The sequence below is a fragment of the Bufo bufo genome, chromosome 6 (genome assembly GCF_905171765.1).
Source record: "Bufo bufo chromosome 6, aBufBuf1.1, whole genome shotgun sequence".
Classification (NCBI taxonomy): Eukaryota; Metazoa; Chordata; class Amphibia; order Anura; family Bufonidae; genus Bufo; species Bufo bufo.
The window spans coordinates 281,256,195-281,280,652 of NC_053394.1; positions in this window are offsets into that span (position 1 = coordinate 281,256,195).

The following is a 24,458-nucleotide window of genomic DNA, read 5'->3' on the forward strand; positions in this document are numbered from 1 at the left end:
GCCCACACAGACTGTATTGTGGCAGCTGGCTAGGCCTCCACTCATACCGTTACAGGGTGTCACTCACTCACAAATACCTTTCAGATAAAAAAAATTCTATTTAATATTTTTCTGTGATATAATCACATTTGCAAGCCCGTGTGTGTCAGGCCCACACAGACTGTATTGTGGCCACTGGCTAGTGGCTAGGCCTCCACTCATACCATTACAGGGTGTCACTCACTCACAAATACCTTGCAGATAAAAAAAAATTCTATTTAATCTTTTTCTGTGATATAATCACAGTTGCAAGCCAGTGTGTGTCAGGCCCACACAGACTGCACTGTGCCGACTGCCCACCACTTATATAGGGTGGCACAGTACCTTGCACGCATAGTAACACTTATCTAATAAAAAATGACAGGCAGAGGCAGGCCACGCCGCAGGGGCCGTCGTGGTCGTGGTGCGGTGATTTCCACTGGCCCTGGAATAATGCCCAGTGTTCAGAGGCCACGTACCCTGAACCCCAAAAATTCGGAGAAAATAGTTGACTGGCTTACACAGGACACCCAATCTTCAACAGCTTCCGCTAAGAACCTTGACGCACCATCCTCCTCCAGCTCAGCTTTGGTCACCTGCTCTCAAGTTACCACTCTCCCGCCCGCCCGCCGCCACCACCACCACTACCACCACAGCCACTTCACTTGATCCCTCAGAGGAGTTATTTACACATCAGTTGGATGAAATTAGTGATGCGCAACCATTATTGCCAGAGGATGGAGATAACAGGGATATGTCTCAGTCAGGCATCATTACACACATGGACGTACAGTGTGATGATGATGATGTTGTACCCGCTGCTGCTTCCTTTGCTGAGGTGTCAGATACAAGTCAAGTGGTTGATGATGACGATGTGTCCGTGGATGCCACGTGGGTGCCTGCTCAAAGAGAAGAAGAAGAGGGGGAAAGTTCAGAAGGGGAGACGAGTTGGAAGCAGGGGGAGGTCGTCGCAAGGAGCTAGTGGCACAGTCAGACAGCATGTATCGGCACCCGGGGTCAGCCAGACAGCACGCCAATCAACACATGCTGTTGCCACCACCAGAATGCCATCATTGCAAAGCTCAGCATTTTTTTTGTGTGTCTGCCTCTGACAACAGCTATGCCATTTGCAACCTGTGCCAAAAGAAACTGAGTCGTGGGAAATCCAACACCCACCTAGGTACAACTGCTTTGCGAAGGCACATGATCGCACATCACAAACGCCTATGGGATCAACACATGATGACGAGTAGAAGCAGCACACAAGCTCAAAGCCACCATCCTCCTCCTGGTCCAGCATCTTCAGCCACGTCAACCACTGCTGTCCTCCTTGCCCCCTCTCAACCACCCGCCACTCCGCCTCTTACCTTCAGCAGTTCCATCTCATCTGCCAACAGTCAGGTGTCTGTAAAGGAAATGTTTGAGCGTAGCAAGCCAATGTCACAGAGTCACCCCCTTGCCCGGCGTCTGACAGCTAGCTTGACGGAACTCTTAGCCCGCCAGCTTTTACCATACCAGCTGGTGGAGTCTGAGGCCTTCAAAAAATTTGTCGCTATTGGGACACCACAGTGGAAGGTTCCCGGACAAATTTTTTTTTCAAAAAAGGCAATCCCAAACCTCTACTCAGTGATTGAAAAGGAAGTCATGGCATCTCTGGCATACAGTGTTAGGGCAAGGGTCCATCTGAACACTGATACCTGGTCTGCAAAGCACGGTCAGGGCAGGTATATCACCTACACTGCGCATTGGGTCAACCTGCTGACGGCTGCCAAGCATGGAATGCGTGGCTCTGCAGCGGAGTTGGTGACACCACCACGACTTGCAGGCAGGCCTACTGCCACCTCCTTTACTCCTCCTACTCCATCCCAGGGGCGTAGCTAGAAATGCATGGGCCCAATAGCAAAAAAAAATTATGGGCCCCCCCCCGTGCCATCTACAGATCCCCCTCCCCTAAATAGTGCCAACCACAGATCCCCCTCCCCTAAATAGTGCCATCAACAGATCCCCCTCCCCTAAATAGTGCCATTCACAGATCCCCCTCCCCTAAATAGTGCCAACCACAGATCCCCCTCCCCTAAATAGTGCCATCAACAGATCCCCCTCCCCTAAATAGTGCCATCCACAGATCCCCCTCCCCTAAATAGTGCCATCCACAGATCCCCCTCCCCTAAATAGTGCCATCCACAGATCCCCCTCCCCTAAATAGTGCCATCCACAGATCCCCCTCCCCTAAATAGTGCCATCCACAGATCCCCTCCCCTAAATAGTGCCATCCACAGATCCCTCTGCCCTAAATAGTGCCATCCACAGATCCTCCTCCCCTAAACAGTGCCATCCACAGATCCCCCTCCCCTAAATAGTGCCATCCACAGATCCCCCTCCCCTAAATAGTGCCATCAACAGATTCCCCCCTCCCCTAAATAGTGCCATCCACAGATCCCCCTCCCCTAAACAGTGCCATCCACAGATCCCCCTCCCCTAAATAGTGCCATCAACAGATCCCCCCCTCCCCTAAATAGTGCCATACACAGCTCCCCCCTCCCCTAAATAGTGCCATACACAGATCCCCCTCCCCTAAATAGTGCCATACACAGATCCCTCTCCCCTAAATAGTGCCATCCACAGATCCCCCTCCCCTAGATAGTGCCATACACAGATCCCTCTCCCCTAAATAGTGCCATACACAGATCCCCCTCCCCTAAATAGTGCCATCAACAGATCCCCTTCCCCTAAATAGTGCCATCCACAGATCCCTCTCCCCTAAATAGTGCCATCCACAGATCCCTCTCCCCTAAATAGTGCCATACACAGATCCCCCCCCTCCTCTAAATAGTGCCATCCACAGATCCCCCCCCTCCCCTAAATAGTGCCATCCACAGATCCCCCTCCCCTAAATATTGCCATACACAGATCCCCCTCCCCTAAATAGTGCCATCCACAGATCCCTCTCCCCTAAATAGTGCCATCCACAGATCCCTCTCCCCTAAACAGTGCCATCCACAGATCCCTCTCCCCTAAACAGTGCCATCAACAGATCCCCCTCCCCTAAATAGTGCCATACACAGATCCCCCCCCCTCCCCTAAATAGTGCCATACACAGATCCCCCCCCTCCCCTAAATAGTGCCATACACAGATCCCCCTCCCCTAAATAGTGCCATACACAGATCCCCCTCCCCTAAATAGTGCCATACACAGATCCCTCTCCCCTAAACAGTGCCATCCACAGATCCCCCTCCCCTAAATAGTGCCATCAACAGATCCCCCCTCCCCTAAATAGTGCCATACACAGATCCCCCTCCCCTAAACAGTGCCATCCCCAGTATCAGGTGCCTCCCCCCCCCCATGTGCCAGTCAGTATCAGGTGCCAACCCCCCCCCAGGTGCCAGTATCAGGTCAGGTACCAACCCCCCTCCCCCCATGTGCCAGTATCAAGTGCCCCCCGCTCCCCCCATGGCAGTAACAGTCGGGTATTAAAAAATAAAAAATAAACACTTCTACTTACCTCCATGTCAGCGATGCGATGCAGCCTCTTCCTGTGTCCCTCCCTGTATTGTGTCCCACCCTGTATGTCCATATATGGAGTCAGTGCTTGTATTTCAGAAAAGGTTTCTGCTGGGATTCGAACCCACGACCTTCTGTATCAGAGGCAGAGCACCTAACCACAAGACCAAAAGAGCTGCCTTGCTGCTGACTGAAAAATTATGAGACTTCTACTGTTATAGCTGGCTAAGTGTACATCTATACACATGACAGCTGCTCATATATTGAGATATAGCAGAGCTGAGTGTGCTGGGATAGCTGTCACATAGAGATATAGCAGTGCTGGGTGTGTTGGGGCAGCTGTCACATGTATAGATGTACACTTAGCCAGCTATAACAGTAGAAGTGTCAAATTTTTTCAATAAGTTGCAATGCCTCCTTTATGGTTGTGAGGGTAAATGCTTTGCCACTGATACATTGGAGGTTGTGGATTCAAATCCCAGACACATCAGGAGACTTTAGAATACAGTAAGATTAGATCACATTAGCGAGGGGGCCTGAACATTAAGACCGCTGCTATGAAGGGGCCCTGAATATTAAGACATCGATATTTAACTAACTTGAAAATAAACTGTCGGGCCCCGAAGCAGCTGCTTCCCCGGTAGTTACGCCACCTCCTGGCTGCCTGTGTGTAGTGTCTGTGTATGTTAAAAAAAAACTAAAAAAACGTAAAAAAATGAATGCGGTCGGACGGGCCCCCCAGTGGCATAGGGCCCCATAGCCACTGCTATGGTTGCTATGGCGATCCCTACGCCACTGCTCCATCCTCTTCCATAACCTCCTCGGCTGAGTCCTCTTCTGCTGCGGCGTCTGGCTGCACATCAACTGAATCCCCCCAGATCCCCAGGGGCTATTCCACATCCCGAATACGACAGTGTCACGATGTCTTGGGGTTGACTTGCCTGAAAGCAGAGAGCCACACCGGACCAGCACTCCTGTCCGCCCTGAACGCACAGGTGGATCTGTGGCTGACCCCGCACCAACTGGAGATCAGCAAAGTGGTGTGTGACAATGGAAGCAATTTGTTGGCGGCATTGAATTTGGGAAAGTTGTCACATGTGCCGTGCATGGCACATGTGTTGAATCTCATCATACAACGCTTTGTGTCTAAGTACCCAGGCTTACAGGACGTCCTCAAGCAGGCCAGGAAGGTGTGTGGCCATTTCAGGCGTTCCTACACGGCCATGGTGCACTTTTCAGACATTCAGCGCCGAAACAACATGCCAGTGAGGCGCTTGATTTGCGACAGCCCGACACGTTGGAATTCAACACTCCTAATGTTCGACCGCCTGCTCCAACAAGAAAAAGCCGTCAACGGGTATTTGTATGACCGGGGTGCTAGGACAGCCTCTGCGGAGCTGGGAATTTTTTAGCCATGTTACTGGACGCTCATGCACAATGCCTGTAGGCTCATGCGTCCTTTTGAGGAGGTGACAAACCTAGTCAGTCGCACCGAAGGCACCATCAGCGACCTCATCCCATTTGTTTTCTTCCTGGAGCGTGCCCTGCGAAGAGTGCTGGATCAGGCTGTAGATGAGCGTGAAGAGGAAGAGTTGTGGTCACCATCACCACCAGAAACAGCCTTGTCATTATCGCTTGCCGGACCTGTGGCAACGCTGCAAGAGGAGTATGAGGAAGAGGAGTCAGAGGAGGATTGTGGCTTTGAGGAGGAGGAAGACCAACCACAGCAGGCATCCCAGGGTGCTCGTTGTTGTCACCTATCTGGGACCCGTGGTGTTGTACGTGGCTGGGGTGAAGAAGGACGAGGAACGGGAAATGAGTAGCTCGGCATCCAACCTTGTGCAAATGGGGTCTTTCATGCTGTCGTGCCTGTTGAGGGACCCTCATATAAAAAGGATGAAGGAGAACGACCTGTACTGGGTGGCCACGCTACTAGACCCCCGGTATAAGCAGAAAGTGGCGGAAATGTTACCAAATTACCGAAAGTCAGAAAGGATGCAGCAGTTCAAAACAAAACTAAAAAATATGCTTTACACAGCTTATAAGGGGGATGTCACAGCACAACGGGAATCTAACAGGGGAAGAGGTGAAAGTAATCCTCCTCCTACCACGACCACGGCGGCAAGGACAGGACGCTTTACAGATGTGTTGTTGATGGAGGACATGCAGAGCTTTTTCAGTCCTACACATCGCCACAGCCCTTAGGGATCCAGCCTTAGAGAAAGACTCAACCGACAGGTAGCAGACTACCTCGCCTTAACTGCAGATATCGACACTCTGAGGAGCGATGAACCCCTTGACTACTGGGTGTGCAGGCTTGACCTGTGGCCTGAGCTATCCCAGTTTGCGAACTGGCCTGCCCCGCTTCAAGTGTCCTGTCAGAAAGGACCTTCAGTGCAGCAGGAGGCATTGTCACTGACAAAAGAAGTCGCCTCGGTCAAAAAAGTGTTGATTACCTCACCTTCATAAAGATGAATGAGGCATGGATCCCAAAGGGACTGACAGTGGGGGATACGTTTGACTAACAAAAGGCCTGATGACATGCCTTGGCCTCAAAATGGTCCCCACGCTGCTGTATTTAATGTCTGCATACCGGATGACTTTCGTGAATTCTCCGCCACCAACTAGGGTTCAAGCCGCAATGTTTTAGTCACCTTTCTGCCTTGAAAACATACATTTTTCCGGCCACTGCTACAGCGGCTGCAACAATAACATTATTTTTTAGGCATGTGTACATGCCTAATTTTTCTGGCCTCTGGTGCTGCACTGTGGCTGCAAAAACAAAACAAACAAAAAAAGGCATATACAAGTGTCAATTCCCCTTCGTGATCATTACCTTGTTGTGGTGAAGGGGCTTGCGTATCACAATGAAGCGATCATCACCTCTATGAGTGTGTTGGCAATGTTGCCACACCCCAGATGATAAGGCCGTTGCTTCATTATGATCAGACCAAAAGTGATCGGCTGGATAATTTTTCATAGAAAAAACCTAAATTTTTTATTTTTTATTTTTTAAGTTGTATGGGTGGGTTTTTAAAACATAAAATAAAAAAATCATAATAAAGTCTCTTAATAGTTTATTAGAAATAATGCAGACAATTTAAAAAATCCCCATCAATTCCAATACAAAGCAAGTACAAAGCTCAGAACTAAATTATTCCAGGATGTCGTAATGGTTCGTTAATTCGACAATGGTTGAACAATTCGACACACGTCCCCGGATAGGGGACGTAACAGGGATTAAACGGATAGGAATAGTACTAGTTAAGACACCACTCAAATTGCTCCATGCACGCGCAGTGCCCCAACTTGGGAGTAAGAGGTCCGACCAAGCTGCTTTTTCCATCTCCCGGTTCCTAAAATCAATTCAGTTTGGTGTATCAGAGTTTGGTCTGTCACTGTGAAGGCAGTCGAAGGTACCCGGCCTAAATTTTTTTCCGCAAAAGGCAATCTCACCCTGATATGGGACGTAACAGGGATTAAACTGATGAGAATAGTACTACAGAAAATAGCACTCATATCGGGTGTGACAGTAAATTGCACTGCGCAAACGCAGTGACCGTGGCGTGGATTCAAACAAAGGGGAGGGAGCCAGAATTTTTTTAACCATCTCCCCGTTCGAAAAATCAATTTAATAAATGGACCCCAGATTGGGGACGTAACAGGGATTAAACTGATGAGAATAGTACTACAGAAAATACCACTCATATCGGGTGTGACAGTAAATTGCACGGCGCAGTCGCAGTGACCGTGGCGCGGATTCAAACAAAGGGGAGGGAGCCAGCTTTTTCTTTAACCATCTCCCGATTCGAAAAATCTATTTAATAAATGGACCCCAGATTGGGGACCATACAGGGATTAAACTGATGAGAAGAGAGAACTACAGAAAATACCACTCATATCGGGTGTGAGAGTAAATTGCACGGCGCAGACGCAGTGACCGTGGCGTGGATTCAAAAAAAGGGGAGGGAGCCAGCGTTTTTTTAACCATCTCCCCGTTCGAAAAATCTATTTAATAAATGGACCCCAGATTGGGGACCATACAGGGATTAAACTGATGAGAATAGTACTACAGAAAATACCACTCACGGGTGTGACAGTAAATTGCATGGCCCAGACGCAGTGACCGTGGCGTGGATTCAAACAAAGGGGAGGGAGCCAGCGTTTTTTTAACTATCTCCCCGTTCGAAAAATATATTTAATAAATGGACCCCAGATTGGGGACGTAACAGGGATTAAATTGATGAGAAGAGAGAACTACAGAAAATACCACTCATATCGGGTGTGACAGTAAATTGCACGGCGCAGACGCAGTGACCGTGGCGTGGATTCAAACAAAGAGGAGGGAGCAAGCGTTTTTTCAACCATCTCCCGATTCGAAAAATCTATTTAATAAATGGACCCCAGATTGGGGACCATACAGGGATTAAACTGATGAGAATAGTACTACAGAAAATACCACTCACGGGTGTGACAGTAAATTGCATGGCCCAGACGCAGTGACCGTGGCGTGGATTCAAACAAAGGGGAGGGAGCCAGCGTTTTTTTAACTATCTCCCCGTTCGAAAAATATATTTAATAAATGGACCCCAGATTGGGGACGTAACAGGGATTAAATTGATGAGAAGAGAGAACTACAGAAAATACCACTCATATCGGGTGTGACAGTAAATTGCACGGCGCAGACGCAGTGACCGTGGCGTGGATTCAAACAAAGAGGAGGGAGCAAGCGTTTTTTCAACCATCTCCCGATTCGAAAAATCTATTTAATAAATGGATCCCAGATTGGGGACCATACAGGGATTCAACTGATGAGAATAGTACTACAGAAAATACCACTCACGGGTGTGACAGTAAATTGCACGGTGCAGACGCAGTGACCGTGGCATGGATTCAAACAAAGGGGAGGGAGCCAGCGTTTTTTTAACCATCTCCCCGTTCGAAAAATCAATTCAATTCACCTTTCGGGGACCCTTGGTGTTGTACGTGGCTGGGTGGAGGAAGAAACCTTCAATGACATCGACGGGACATGGCTAACTTGGTATCTAACCTTGTGCAAATGGGAAGTTTGCGGTTGGGCAAATGGACTGTTTGCGGTTGTTTGCAGTGCATTAAAAGGGGAGTTTGGTCTGTCAATATCTGTGAAACACTACCTGATCGATACAACATCATACCTGATCGTATACACACACTGGATGTTTTAAACCACGTTGTTCAAAAAAAAATTGGATTGTTAGGTGATTTATGCCCTTTATGGATTAAAATCCAACTCTGCGTCAACTATGTAATTTTCCATGGGAGTTTTGCCATGGATCCCTCTCCAGCATGCCACAGTCCAGGTGTTAGTCCCCTTGAAACAACTTTTCCATCACTACTGTGGCTAGAAAGAGTCCCTGTGGGTTTTAAAATTCGCCTGCCTATTGAAGTCTATGGCGGTTCGCCCGTTCGCGAACATTTGTAGAAATTCGCGTTCGCGAACGGAAAATTTTATGGTCGCGACATCTCTACCATCGAGGTCAGTTCATACTGATAGTTAGTCAGGACTTGGATTAGGGTAGTTCTAGGAGGTGACCTTCTCCTTTACCCTAGTTTCCAGGTCTAGTTTCTGTCCCCTTTCCTCCTGTGCTCGGTGTGGGTGGGAAACTCAAAAGTTTCCCACCCACACCGCATCCGTGACATTATAAACCGCCGAATAACCGTCATTTTTGTTTGTCTGTATCAGTTCAGCCATGGATGCTATCACTTTACTGGCCGGACAGCTGCAGGGGCTGTCTCTGGAGGTAGCTGACCTCCGCACAGCCGTCTCACAGATTCATAGATCACAGGCGGCTGATCCTAGTGGTGGTTACCAGGCCTGTCCTGAACCTAAAATTGCCTCCCTGATAGATTCTCGGGGGAAGTGATAATTTCATTTGGTTCAGCGAAGCGTGCAAATTGTATTTTCAGCTACGTTCACACTCATCTGGGGATGAGAGTCAGAGATTGGGTGTGATTATTTCATTGCTTAAAGGGGACTCCCAGTCTTGGGCTTTTTCTCTGCCGACCTGATCACAGTCCCTCTGATAGGTGGATGAATTTTTCAGAGCTTTAGGTCTCATCTATGATGACCCGGATCGGACCTCCCTGGTCAGGGAGAGCGTTCTGCAGACATCTATTGCTCTGAGTTTAGGAGGTGGGCCACGGATACTGAGTGGAACTATCTGGATATCCGTAGTCAGTTCTGTCAGGGATTATCTGAGAGGACACTTTGGCCTTTCATAACAATCCGCTATGTCTCTTGCTGTATGTATTGATAGACGCCTGAGAGAGAGTTCGAAGGGCCCAGTCTCTCAGGACATTCTATTACATAACGTATTGTCTTCCTCTGACACTTTGGGTGAAGCTACTCCTGCGTTTGGGTTGGGAGATGAACCCATGCAGTTAGGGGGAGCTACCCCTGGATCCACTGGTAATAGGAAGGAAGTATGTTTTTTCTGCGGAAAAAGGGGACATTTTATCAATGTATGTCCAGACGTGGAACGGCAAAAGGAGAAAAAAAAGACATTTAATTCTCATTTGACTCTTGGAGGAGTGAGAGGAGAGTCAGAAAATGTGTATTAGTCTTTTACTGGTAGTACCCAATTTCTCCTTACTGCCGAGGTGGCGCTAGAGTCCAAGACTGTGGGGATTGAGGTATTTATCGACAGTGGGGTAGGGGTGAACCTGATTGATGCTCAGTTTGTCCGTATGCACAGGTTGTCACCAAGTGTATTAGAAAAAAACATTCCCGTATTCGCTATTGATTCTGCACCTCTAGCTCAGAAGTGTCTCAAGTGATGCATGATATCAGATTAAGAGTGGGTGACTTTCATCAAGAATTTATCTCATGTTTTGTGTTGGAATTTCTACCTGCTCCGGTGGTTCTGGGTTTACAGTGGTTATGCAAGCACAATCCAACTATCGATTGACAGGCTAAGCAGATTCTGGATCGGGGTGATTACTGCAATGACAATTGTCTTAATACTGTACATCTTTTTCTGTTGTAACTACCAAGAATTTACCCTCTTCTATATCCGAGTTTGCCAATGTGTTTTCTGAGAGTGGATGCCAGGAGTTACTTCCACATCAAGAATATGATTGTCCTATCAATCTTATTCCCGGAGCTAAGTTGCCTAAATCTAGGTGGTATAGCCTTTCTGAACCTGAAAGACAGGCCATAAGAGAGTATATTACTGAGAGTTTGGCCAAAGGACATATAAGACCTTCCAAGTCTCCAGTGGCAGCAGGGTTCTTTTTTGTTAAAAAGAAAGAAGGAGGTCTTTGGCCATGTCTGGATTTCCGTGAACTTAATCGGATTGCTTTCTGTGATTCTTACCCTCTTACTTTGATTCCCGATTTGTTTAACCAGATAATTGGGGCCAAGGTGTTCTCTAAGTTGGACCTAAGCGGGGCATATAATCTGGTTAGGATCAAGGAAGGGGATAAATGGAAGATGGCTTTTAATACTCCTGAGGGGCACTTTGAGAACCTGGTCATGCCTTTCGGGTTGACCAATGCTCCTGCCTGCAGTGTTCCAACACTGTGTGAATGACATTTTTCATCACCTGGTGGGGAGGTTTGTAGTCGTATATTTAGATGACATTCTAATTTATTCTCCAGACGTGAAAAAACATCAGGATCATGTGAGACAGGTGTTACAGATCCTAAGGGACAATAAATTGTACGCAAAATTAGAGAAATCAGTTTTTTCTGTACACGAGTTGCAGTTTTTGGGTTACCTGCTGTCATCTTCGGGTTTTCGAATGGATCCAGAGAAAGTTCGTGCTGTATTGGACTGGGATCGACTCGAAAATCTAAAGGCTCTTATGCGGTTTTTAGAGATCACCAAATATTACCGAAAAACATATTCAGAATTATTCGACAATAGTAAAACCCTTAACTGACATGACTAAGAAAGGGACGGATGTCTCAGTGTGGTCTGATTCGGCGTTGCAAGCCTTTTCTGCAATTAAGGAATGCTTCTCTTCTGCCCCTATATTGGTGCAGCCGGATGTATTACAACCTTTCATTGTGGAAGTGGACGCATTTTTCTCTAAAATAAACTCTCTCCCGCTGAGAGAAATAATGATTTGAGTAACAGAGTTACTTCCCATTAAATTGGCTTTTGAGGAGTGGCGTCATTGGTTGGAAGGGGCGATTTATCCGATCATGGTGTTCACTGATCACAAAAATCTGGCTTACCTGGAGTTGGCCAAATGACTGAACCCGAGACAAACCAGATGGTCATTGTTTTTCACCAGATTCAATTTCACTGTCACCTATCGTCCTGGGGTTAAGAACATCAGGGCGGATACCTTGTCACATCGTTTTCCTGGAGGTGATGATTTTGAAAATCCAAGTCCCATACTGTCTAAAGGGGTAGGTATATCCGCTCTTTACCCTGACCTTGAGGTGAAGGTGTTAGAGGCTCAGTGAGACGCACCAGATTCGTGTCCCTTTGGGAAACTATTTACACCACAGGAATTGCGTCACAAGGTGTTTGAGCAACATCATTGTACGGTTCTTACGGGACACCCTGGAAGCAGATCCACTGCTGACCTCATATCTCGTAGATTCTGGTTCCCAGGGTGGCGTACATGTGTTAAGGACTATGTGTCAGCCTATACCACCTGTGCACGTGCTAAGGTGACACATACTCGGCCTTCCGTTACTTCAGTTACCTATTCCGTCCAGACCATGGACTCATGTATCCATGGATTTTATCACTGATCTACCTAACTCTTCAGGAAAGACAGTTAATCTGGTGGGAGTTAATCGCTTTAGTAAAATGGTGCACTTTATTGCTTTACCGGGCCTACCTAATGCTAAAACCCTTGCACAAGTATTTGTTGACAACATTGTGAAACTCCATGGCATTCCCTCTGACGTGGTCTCAGATCGTGGGACTCAGCTTGTTTCCAGATTCTGGAAAGTGTTCTGTACTCGACTAGGTATACAACTGTCCTTTTCTTTGGCTTTTCATCCTCAGTCGAACTGACAGACGGAGCTCACTAATCAGAGTCTAGAGACTTACTTGAGATATTTTGTATCTGAGAAAAAGGAAGAGTGGTCTTCCTTTTTGTCTTTGGCAGAGTTTGCCATAAACAATCATAGTCAGGAGTCCACTGGTGAGTCACCGTTTTTTGGGGCATATGGGTTTCACCTCAGTTTGGCACATTTTCTGGTTCTGATACTTCTGGTATTCCTAAGAGAGGAGGAACCTTTTTCGTCATCATTGTCATCGATATGGCGAAAAGTTCCAAATAATTTGAAGAATATGGGCAACAAGTATAAACGTGTGGCTGTCTTGAAACGTATGAATGCTCCGGACCTAAGTGTGGGTGATTCTGTGTGGCTAGCCACAAGAAACATTAAGTTGAAGGTACCTTCTTGGAAGTTGGGTTCAAGATTTATTGGTCCATATAAGAGCACTACCATCATTAATCCTATAGCTTTTCGTCTTGAACTTCCTCAGATCCTGAAAATTCATAATGTGTTTCACAAATCTTTGTTAAAGAGATAATTTGAAACTTTGGAGCCGTCTTCTTTGCCACCTGTTCCCGTCATGGTGGACGGTAGTTTTGAATTTCAGATCGCCAAGATAGTCGACTTTCAAGTTCTCCGTAGATCTCTTTAGTATCTTGTCCACTGGAAGGGTTATGGACCAGAAGAGAGGATGTGGGTACCAGCATCCGACGTGAATGCCAGTCGCTTGTTGAAAGCCTTTCACAAGTCTTACCCGGATAAGGTCGGTCCTGGGTGCCTGAAGGTCCTGGGTGCCTGAAGGTCACCCATAGTAGCGGAGGTACTGTCACGGACACTCCCGTGACAGGTGCCAGGGGATCAGAGAGACTGGCAACAAGTGGGTTAATCTGACTGGTTCCTTGTGGATCATTTGTGTCTGTGTTGTTTTGGTAATGACCACACCTTTTGCAGATGTTGTTGGTTTGGTAATTTAACTTCCCTATTTATTACTGCTTACCCCTTCTGGGGGTGCGGTTTATAGCTTCAGATTCTGGACTCTGGGCTAGCTGGTTGTTGGATCTCGGTTGAGCTTCTGGCGCTGCCTTTGCTCCACGTGAAGTTAAGTGTCGTCTTTCCTATTTGTATTCTGTTTGTTGTATTTCCCTGTCTTTTGCATCTAAGCCTGAGGGAGACTTCTGTTTATCCTTCTCATAGAGGAATAGGTTGTCTCAAGTCCTGTCACTATACCAGGGCCCTACAGGGTGTGTTAGGGCTCTAGGTTACTGTGTATGAACTTTCCTAACCATTGAGGTCAGTTCATACTGATAGTTAGTCAGTACTTGGAATAGGGTTGTTCTAGGAGGTGACCTTCTCCTCTACCCTAGTTTCCAGGCCTAGTCCCTGTCCCCTTTCCTCCTGTGCTCGGTGTGGAGTTTCCCCACCCAGACCGCATCCGTGACAGTCAGCAGCTACTGCCCAGCCAAAATCTGGAGGAGACATCCGCAGCTTCCTCTGAGAGTCGCGTGGGAGCTGGTGTTGCGAACGGTCAGGCTCCTGGCCCTGCGACCGTTGATGGGGACATCAGTGATGTGCAGACAATAGCGGATGATGATGATGTAGCTGATCGCACTTGGGAACCGGGTGAAGAAGGTGCTTCATCATCATCAGGAGAAGAGGGTGGCAGCTTGTGCATCAGGCAGCGGCTGAGCCAGCAAGGTGGTAGTGCGGCCATGAGTCAGCAGGGTGGCAGCAGTTGGAGGTCGGGAGCCAAAGATGCCTGGGTTATACTGATTGCTTTGAAGGAGCCTACCTGCCCGGAAAGTAGCGGTGCAGAGGTTCACGGAGGCAGCGTTATCAGGCAGTCAGCAAAGAGTGTTGGGGGAAAATGCCATACTCGGCGGTCTGGCAGTTTTTTGTCAAGCCGCCAGAGGAGGTAAACATGGCCATTTGCAGAATCTGTGGGCAGAAGGTGAAGCCTGGCCAGGGTGCCAATGTTCGATCACTGAAGCGATTGCCAAGAGACAACAGTATGTGTGCACTCATCCAACGGCGCAGAAGATGAACTTGCTCCTGGTAAAGTTGCTGCTGCTGCAGTCCCTGACTTTACAAGTAGTGGACTCTACACCTTTCAAAGAACTGATGGCTTGTGCCAAGCGAGATGGAGAGTCCCAAAGTATCGTTTCTTTGCCAAAAGTACCAGCCCTGCACACTTATGTTGAACTGGTGTGCCAGTCCTTGAGCCTGTCGGTGTCCGCCAAAGTGTCGGCAGCACCGAAGTATGGAGCTGTAACTACGGTCAAGGACAATATATGTCCTTTACGGCCCACTGGGTAAATGTTGTTCCTGCCCACCCACACCAGCAACCTGGTCAGGTGACACCGCTGCTGCCTCCACGTTCTCACGTCGTTGATCCTGTGACAATGTCCGCCTCTGCCTCCTCATGATCCACTGTGTCCTCCGCCTCAACTGCAGGGACAATTCACAGTGCTCCTCCAGCATACCACATGTGCAGGGCACGGTGGTGCCTCACTGTTCTTCACCTAGTTTTCCTGGGCGAACCGAATCACACAGGCAAGGAACTGCTCCGTGACTTTCATCAAGAAATCGAATCCTGTCTTTCTTCTCAACAACTCAAAATTGGAACCATGGTCACCAACAACGGGAAGAACATGGTGTCGGTGCAGCGTCAAGGAGGTCTGAGCCATGCACCCTGCATGGCACATGTATTCAATCTGATTGTAAAAAGGTTTCTGAATTCTTCCACCCATCTGCAAGACATCCTGAAAATGACCAGGAAACTGCATATACTTCAGCCACTCTTACACTGCAAAGCACACTCTCCTTGCGCTGCAAAGGCAGAATGGCATTCCCTAACATAGGCTGATACGCGACATTTCCACCTGTTTGAACTCCACCCTTCATACGGATGTCGCAAGGTTAACACTCATGCTTTATGAGACATGTTATCTAAACTAAATGGAACTAAATGCGTCAAGCAATTGCTTTTCAATGGCTTTTGTTTCAAGATAACGCAATGAGTTAAGAAATCTGAGTTAAGAGTGTGTGTTACCCCTGCTACATCTGTATGTTGGACCGACTATATGAACAGAGAAAGGCCATAAACAATTTCTTGATGATACAGGCGGACAGAGGTACTCCTTTGTGTAACTTCGATGTTAGCCAGTGGTAGCTCATGCGTGACACCTGCCGTTTGCTCGGGCCCTTTGATGTGGCCACTTTATTTGTCAGTCACCAGGACTACGGGATGAACAACGTCATTCCACTAATTCATGTCGCTTCCAGTCCAAAATGAGGGCCTTTTTTCCACCCAGTGAGAGGGAGGACAGATGTAGTCAGATGGCCGCTGCCTATGTGCGCCATCACTCCTCACGCAGGTCTGGTCGGGGAGCCCTTTGCGCTCACGTTCCACTGCCAAGACTGCTGGTGGGGGGGCAGGAGCAGTACCAGCTCCATTAGCAGCAACTTAAGTCTAGAGTCGCTGATGAGCAGTTTTCTTCACTCGCCTTCTGAAGAAACCACTCACCAGCAGCAGCAGCTAGACATGGAGCAGAACCTGAACCAACAGGTTGTGTCATATTTGGACTCCACCCTGCCACACCACATCGACCTGCATTACTGGAAAGCCAAACTCGATTTGTGGACGACAATTGCTGAGTTTGCCCTGGACAAACTTTCCTGCCCAGCTAGTAGTGCGGCATCAGAGCGGGTGTTTAGTGCGGTGGGGGCCATAATTACCCCAAGGAGAACTCTCCTGTCCACCCAAAATGTGGAGAAACCTTTGTGAAAATGAAAAAATTAATCAGACGTGAATCAGCCAGGATTTCCACACACCAGACTAGATCATCCATGGTGCCACTCCCAATCTTTGTCAAATGAGATCTGTTTCTCCTGGCTATCTGCTTCAGCTCTTATTCTGATGATGCCACCCACCGGATGCTACACACTTTCTGTCAGGTGCTCCTACTGCAACCCACCATCTTCAGCTGGTACTGGTATTTCCCGCCACTCTGTCACTGGGCCACTCTGTAGTAGCATCATGCTGCTGCCACCTCAACACTATGCAGTCTCCTTATGCTAGTGCAACCTCACCACTCTGTGGTCTCCTAATGCTTCTACCACCTCACCACTCTGTCACTGGGCCATTCTGTGGTCTCCTCACCACTTTGTGGTCTCCTCATGCTGCTGCCACCTCAACACTCTGTGGTCTCCTCATGCTGCTGCCACCTCACTACTCTGTCACTGGGTCACTCTGTGGTCTCCTCGTGCTGCTGCCAACTCAATACTCTGTGGTCTCCTCATGCTGCTGCCAACTCAACACTCTGTGGTATCCTCATGCTACTGCCACCTCATCCCTCTGTCACTGGACCGCTCTGTGGTCTCGTCATGCTGCTGCCACCTCACCACTCTGTGATCTCCTCATGCTGCTGCCACCTCAACACTCTGCACTCTCCTTATGCTGCTGCCACCTCACCACTCTGTGGTCTACTTATGCTGCTACCACAAAACCACTCTGTCATTAGGCCACTCTGAGGTCTCCTCATGCTTCTGCCACCTCACCACTCTGTGATCTCCTCATGCTGCTGCCACCTCACCACTCTGTGGTCTCATCATGCTGCTGCCACCTCACTACTCTTTCACTGGGCCACTCCGTGGTCTCCTCATGCTGCTGCCAACTCAACACTCTGTGGTCTCCTCATGCTACTGCCACCTCACCACTCTGTCACTGGACCACTCTGTGATCTCGTCATGCTGCTGCCACCTCACGACTCTGTAATCTCCTCTTTCTGCTGACAACTCAACACTCTGTGGTCTCCTCATGCTGCTGCCACCTCACCACTCTGTGGTCTACTCAAGCTGCTGCCACCTCACAACTCTGTCACTGTACCACTCTGTGTTCTACTCATGCTTCTGCCATTTCACCACTCTCTGATCTCCTTCTGCTGCTGCCACCTCACCACTCTGTGGTCTCCTCATGCTGCTGCCACCTCACTACTCTTTCACTGGGCCACTCTGTGGTCTCCTCATGCTGCTGCCAACTCAACACTCTGTGGTCTCCTCATGCTGCTACCAACTCACCACTCTGTGGTCTCCTCATGCTGCTGCCACCTCACTACTCTTTCACTGGGCCACTCTGTGGCCTCCTCATGCTGCTGCCAACTCAACACTCTTTGGTCTCCTCATGCTACTGCCACCTCATCACTCTGTGATCTCATGCTGCTGCCACCTCAACATTCTGTGGTCTCCTCTTTCTTCTGCCACCTCAACACTCTGTGGTCTCCTCATGCTGCTACCAACTCACAACTCTGCGGTCTCCTCAAGCTGCTGACACCTCACCACTCTGTGGTCTCATGCTGCTGCTACTTCAACACTCTGTGGTCTCCTCAGGTTGCCACCTCACCACTCTGTTACTGGGCAACTCTGTGGTCTCCTCGTGCTGCTGCCAACTCAACATTCCGTGGTCTCCTCATGCTGCTGCCAACTCAACACTCTGTGGTCTCCTCATGCTACTTTCACCTCACCACTCTGTCACTGGGCCACTCTGTGGTCTCCTCTTGCTGCTGGCATCTCACCACTCTGTGGTCTCATGCTGCTGCTACTTCAACACTCTGTGGTCTCCTCAGGTTGCCACCTCACCACTCTGTTACTGGGCAACTCTGTGGTCTCCTCGTGCTGCTGCCAACTCAACACTCTGTGGTCTCCTCGTGCTGCTGCCAACTCAACACTCTGTGGTCTCCTCATGCTACTTTCACCTAACCACTCTGTCACTGAACCACTCTGTGGTCAGCTCTTGCTGCTGGCATCTCACCACTCTGTGGTCTCCTCATGCTGCTGCCACCTCACCACTCTGTCACTGGGCCACTCTGTGGTCTCCTCATGCTGCTGCCAACTCACCACTCTGTGATCTTCCCATGCTGCTGCCACTTCAACACTTTGTGGTCTCCTCATTCTACTGCCACCTCAACACTCTGTGGTCTCCTCATGCTGCTACCAACTCACAACTCTGCGGTCTCCTCATGCTGCTGACACCTCACCACTCTGTGGTCTCATGCTGCTGCTACTTCAACACTCTGTGGTCTCCTCAGGTTGCCACCTCACCACTCTGTTACTGGGCAACTCTGTGGTCTCCTCGTGCTGCTGCCAACTCAACATTCTGTGGTCTCCTCATGCTGCTGCCAACTCAACACTCTGTGGTCTCCTCATGCTACTTTCACCTCACCACTCTGTCACTGGGCCACTCTGTGGTCTCTTCTTGCTGCTGGCATCTCACGACTCTGTGGTCTCCTCATGCTGCTGCCACCTCACCACTCTGTCACTGGGCCACTCTGTGGTCTCCTCATGCTGCTGCCAACTCACCACTCTGTGATCTTCCCATGCTGCTGCCACCTCAAACCTTTGTGGTCTCCTCATTCTACTGCCACCTCAACACTCGGTGGTCTCCTTATGCTGCTACCAACTCACAACTCTGCGGTCTCCTCGTGCTGCTGCCACCTCACAACTCTGTGGTCTGCTCATGCTGCTGCCACCTCACCACTCTGTCACTGGACCACTCTGTGATCTCCTCATGCTGCTGCCACCTCAACACTCTGCGCTCTCCTTATGCTGCTGCCACCTCACCACTCTGTGGTCTACTTATGCTGCTACCACAAAACCACTCTGTCACTAGGCCACTCTGAGGTCTCCTCATGCTGCTGCGACCTCACCACCCTGTGATCTCCTCATGCTGCTGCCACCTCACCACTCTGTGGTCTCCTCATGCTACTGCCACCTCACCACTCTGTCACTGGACCACTCTGTGATCTCGTCATGCTGCTGCCACCTCACGACTCTGTAATCTCCTTTTTCTGCTGACAACTCAACACTCTGCAGTCTCCTCATGCTGCTGCCACCTCACCACTCTGTGGTCTACTCATGCTGCTGCCACCTCACTACTCTTTCACTGGGCCACTCTGTGTTCTACTCATGCTTTTGCCATTTCACCACTCTCTGATCTCCTTCTGCTGCTGCCACCTCACCACTCTGTGGTCTCCTCATGCTGCTGCCACCTCACTACTCTTTCACTGGGCCACTCTGTGGTCTCCTCATGCTGCTGCCAACTCAACACTAGGTGGTCTCCTCATGCTGCTACCAACTCACGACTCTGCGGTCTCCTCGTGCTGCTGCTACTTCAACACTCTGTGGTCTCCTCATGCTGCCACCTCACCACTCTATCACTGGGCCACTCTGTGGTCTTCTCATGTTGCTGGCATCTCACCACTCTGTGGTCTCCTCATGCTGCTGCCACCTCACTACTCTTTTACTGGGCCACTCTGTGGCCTCCTCATGCTGCTGCCAACTCCACACTCTTTGGTCTCCTCATGCTACTGCCACCTCATCACTCTGTCACTGGACCACTCTGTGGTCTCCTCATGCTGCTGCCACCTCACCACTCTGTGATCTCATGCTACTGCCACCTCAACATTCTGTGGTCTCCTCTTTCTTCTGCCACCTCAACACTCTGTGGTCTCCTCATGCTGCTACCAACTCACAACTCTGCGGTCTCCTCGTGCTGCTGACACCTCACCACTCTGTGGTCTCATGCTGCTGCTACTTCAACACTCTGTGGTCTCCTCAGGTTGCCACCTCACCACTCTGTTACTGGGCAACTCTGTGGTCTCCTCGTGCTGCTGCCAACTCAACACTCTTTGGTCTCCTCGTGCTGCTGCCAACTCAACACTCTGTGGTCTCCTCATGCTACTTTCACCTAACCACTCTGTCACTGGGCCACTCTGTGCTCTCCTCTTGCTGCTGGCATCTCACAACTCTGTGGTCTCCTCATGCTGCTGCCACCTCACCACTCTGTCACTGGGCCACTCTGTGGTCTCCTCATGCTGCTGCCAACTCACCACTCTGTGATCTTCCCATGCTGCTGCCACTTCAACACTTTGTGGTCTCCTCATGCTGCTGCCACCTCACCACTCTGTCACTGGGCCACTCTGTGGTCTCCTCATGCTGCTACCAACTCACAACTCTGCGGTCTCCTCGTGCTGCTGCCACCTCACCACTCTATGGTCTACTGATGCTGCTGCTACTTTAACACTCTGTGGTCTCCTCATGCTGTTGCCACCTCACAACTCTGTGGTCTCCTCATGCTGCTGCCACCTCACTAATCTTTCACTGGGCCACTCTGTGGTCTCCTCATGCTGCTGCCACCTCACCACTCTGTCACTGGACCACTCTGTGGTCTCCTAATGCTGCTGCCACCTCACCACTCTGTGATCTCATGCTGCTGCCACCTCAACACTCTGTGGTCTCCTCTTTCTTCTGCCACCTCAACACTCTGTGGTCTCCTCAAGCTGCTACCAACTCACAACTCTGCGGTCTCCTCGTGCTGCTGACACCTCATCACTCTGTGGTCTCCTCATGCTGCTGCTATTTCAAAACTCTGCGGTCTCTTCATGTTGCCACCTCACCATTCTGTTATCGGCCAACTCTGTGGTCTCCTCGTGCTGCTGCCAACTCAACACTCTGTGGTCTCCTCATGCTGCTGCCACCTCAACACTCTGTGGTCTCCTCATGCTACTTCCACCTCGACACTCTGTGGTCCGCTCTTTCTGCTGCCACCTCAACACTGTGTGGTCTCCTCATGCTGCTACCAACTCACAACTCTGCGGTCTTCTCGTGCTGATGACACCTCACCACTCTGTGGTCTCCTCATGCTGCTGCCACCTCAACACTCTGTGGTCCGCTTTTTCTGCTGCCACCTCAACACTGTGTGGTCTCCTCATGCTGCTACCAACTCACAACTCTGCGGTCTTCTCGTGCTGCTGACAAATCACCACTCTGTGGTCTCCTCATGCTGCTGTTACTTCAACACTCTGTGGTCTCCTCATGCTGCAACCTCACCACTCTGTCAGTGGGCCACTCTGTGGTCTCCTCGTGCTGCTGCCAACTCAACACTCTTTGGTCTCCTCATGCTGCTGCCACCTCACCACTCTGTGGTCTCCTCATGCTGCTGCCACCTCACCACTCTGTCAATGGGCCACTCTGTGATCTCCTCATGCTGCTGCCACCTCAACATTCTGCGGTCTCCTTATGCTGCTGCCACCTCACCACTCTGTGGTCTCCTCATGCTACTGTCGCATCACCACTCTGTCACTGGACCACTCTGTGGTCTCTTCATACTTCTGCCATCTCAACACTTTGCGGTCTCCTCATGCTGCTGCCAACTCACCACTCTGTGGTCTCCTCATCCTGCTGTCACCTCACGACTCTGTCACTAGGCCACTCTGTGGTCTCCTCATGCTGCTGCCAACTCTAAACTCTGTAGTCTCCTCATGCTGCTGCCACCTCACCACTCTGTCACTGGACCACTCTGTGGTCTCCTCTTGCTACTGCCATCTCATCACTATGTGGTCTTCTCATGCTGCTGTCACCTCACCACTCTGTCACTAGGCCACTCTGTGGTCTCCTCATGCTGCTGCTATCTCAACACTTTGAGGTCTCATCATGCTGCTGCCAACACAACACTCTGGCCTCTCATGGTGCTGCCACCTCACCACTCTGTGGTCTCCTCATGCTGCTGCCAACTCACCAGTATGTCACTGGACCACTCTGTGGTCTTCTCATGCTACTGCTACCTCATCATTCTTTCACTGGGCCACTCTGTAGTCTCCTCATGCTGCTGCAAACTCAACACTTTGTGGTGTCCTCTTGCTGGTGCCAGCTTAGCACGCTGTCGCTGGGCCACTCTGTGGTCTCCTCGTGCTGCTGCCACCTCACCACTCTGTGATCTCCTCATGCTGCTGCCACCTCAACACTCTGTGATCTCCTCATTCTGCTGCCACCTCAACACTCAGTGGTCTCCTCATGCTGCTACCAACTCACAACTCTGCGTTCTCCTCGTGCTGCTGCCAGCTCACCACTCTGTGGTCTCCTGATGCTGCTGCTACTTCAACACTCTGTGGTCTCCTCATGCTGCCACCTCACCATTCTGTCACTGGGCCACTCTGTGGTCTCCTCGTGCTGCCACCTCACCACTCTGTCACTGGGCCACTCTGTGGTCTCCTCGTGATGCTGCTAACTCAACACTCTGTGGTCTCCTCATGTTGTTGCCACCTCACAACTCTGTGGTCTCCTTATGTAGCTGCCACCTCACTACTCTTTCACTGGGCCACTCTGTGGTCTCCTCATGCTGCTGCCAACTCAACACTCTGTGGTCTCCTCATGCTACTTCTACCTCACCACTCTGTCACTGGGTCACTCTGTGGTCTCCTCTTGCTGCTGGCATCTCACCACTCTGTGGTCTCCTCATGCTGCTGCCACCTCACCACTCTGTGATCTCATGCTGCTGCCACCTCAACACTCTGTGGTCTCCTCTTTCTTCTGCCACCTCAACACTCTGTGGTCTCCTCATGCTGCTACCAACTCACAACTCTGCGGTCTTCTCGTGCTGCTGCCACCTCACCACTCTGTGATCTCATGCTGCTGCCACCTCAACACTCTGTGGTCTCCTCTTTCTTCTGCCACCTCAACACTCTGTGGTCTCCTCATGCTGCTACCAACTCACAACTCTGCAGTCTCCTCGTGCTGCTGACACCTCACCACTCTGTGGTCTCATGCTGCTGCTACTTCAACACTCTGTGGTCTCCTCATGTTGCCACCTCACCACTCTGTTCCTGGGCCACTCTGTGGTCTCCTCGTGCTGCTGCCACCTCAACACTCAGTGGTCTCCTCATGCTGCTACCAACTCACAACTCTGCGTTCTCCTCGTGCTGCTGCCAGCTCACCACTCTGTGGTCTCCTGATGCTGCTGCTACTTCAACACTCTGTGGTCTCCTCATGCTGCCACCTCACCATTCTGTCACTGGGCCACTCTGTGGTCTCCTCGTGCTGCCACCTCACCACTCTGTCACTGGGCCACTCTGTGGTCTCCTCGTGATGCTGCTAACTCAACACTCTGTGGTCTCCTCATGTTGTTGCCACCTCACAACTCTGTGGTCTCCTTATGTAGCTGCCACCTCACTACTCTTTCACTGGGCCACTCTGTGGTCTCCTCATGCTGCTGCCAACTCAACACTCTGTGGTCTCCTCATGCTACTTCTACCTCACCACTCTGTCACTGGGTCACTCTGTGGTCTCCTCTTGCTGCTGGCATCTCACCACTCTGTGGTCTCCTCATGCTGCTGCCACCTCACCACTCTGTGATCTCATGCTGCTGCCACCTCAACACTCTGTGGTCTCCTCTTTCTTCTGCCACCTCAACACTCTGTGGTCTCCTCATGCTGCTACCAACTCACAACTCTGCGGTCTTCTCGTGCTGCTGCCACCTCACCACTCTGTGATCTCATGCTGCTGCCACCTCAACACTCTGTGGTCTCCTCTTTCTTCTGCCACCTCAACACTCTGTGGTCTCCTCATGCTGCTACCAACTCACAACTCTGCAGTCTCCTCGTGCTGCTGACACCTCACCACTCTGTGGTCTCATGCTGCTGCTACTTCAACACTCTGTGGTCTCCTCATGTTGCCACCTCACCACTCTGTTCCTGGGCCACTCTGTGGTCTCCTCGTGCTGCTGCCAACTCAACACTCTGTGGTCTCCTCATGCTACTTCCACCTCACCACTCTGTCACTGGGTCACTCTGTGGTCTCCTTTTGCTGCTGGCATCTCACCACTCTGTGGTCTCCTCATGCTGCTGCCACCTCACCACTCTGTCACTGGGCCACTCTGTGGTCTCCTCATGCTGCTGAAAACTCACCTCTCTGTGATCTTCTCATGCTGCTGCCACCTCAACACTCTGTGGTCTCCTCATTGTACTGCCACCTCAACACTCGGTGGTCTCCTTATGCTGCTACCAACTCACAACTCTGCAGTCTCCTCCTGATGCTGCCACCTCACCACTCTATGGACTCCTGATGCTGCTGCTACTTCAACACTCTGTGGTCTCCTCATGCTGCC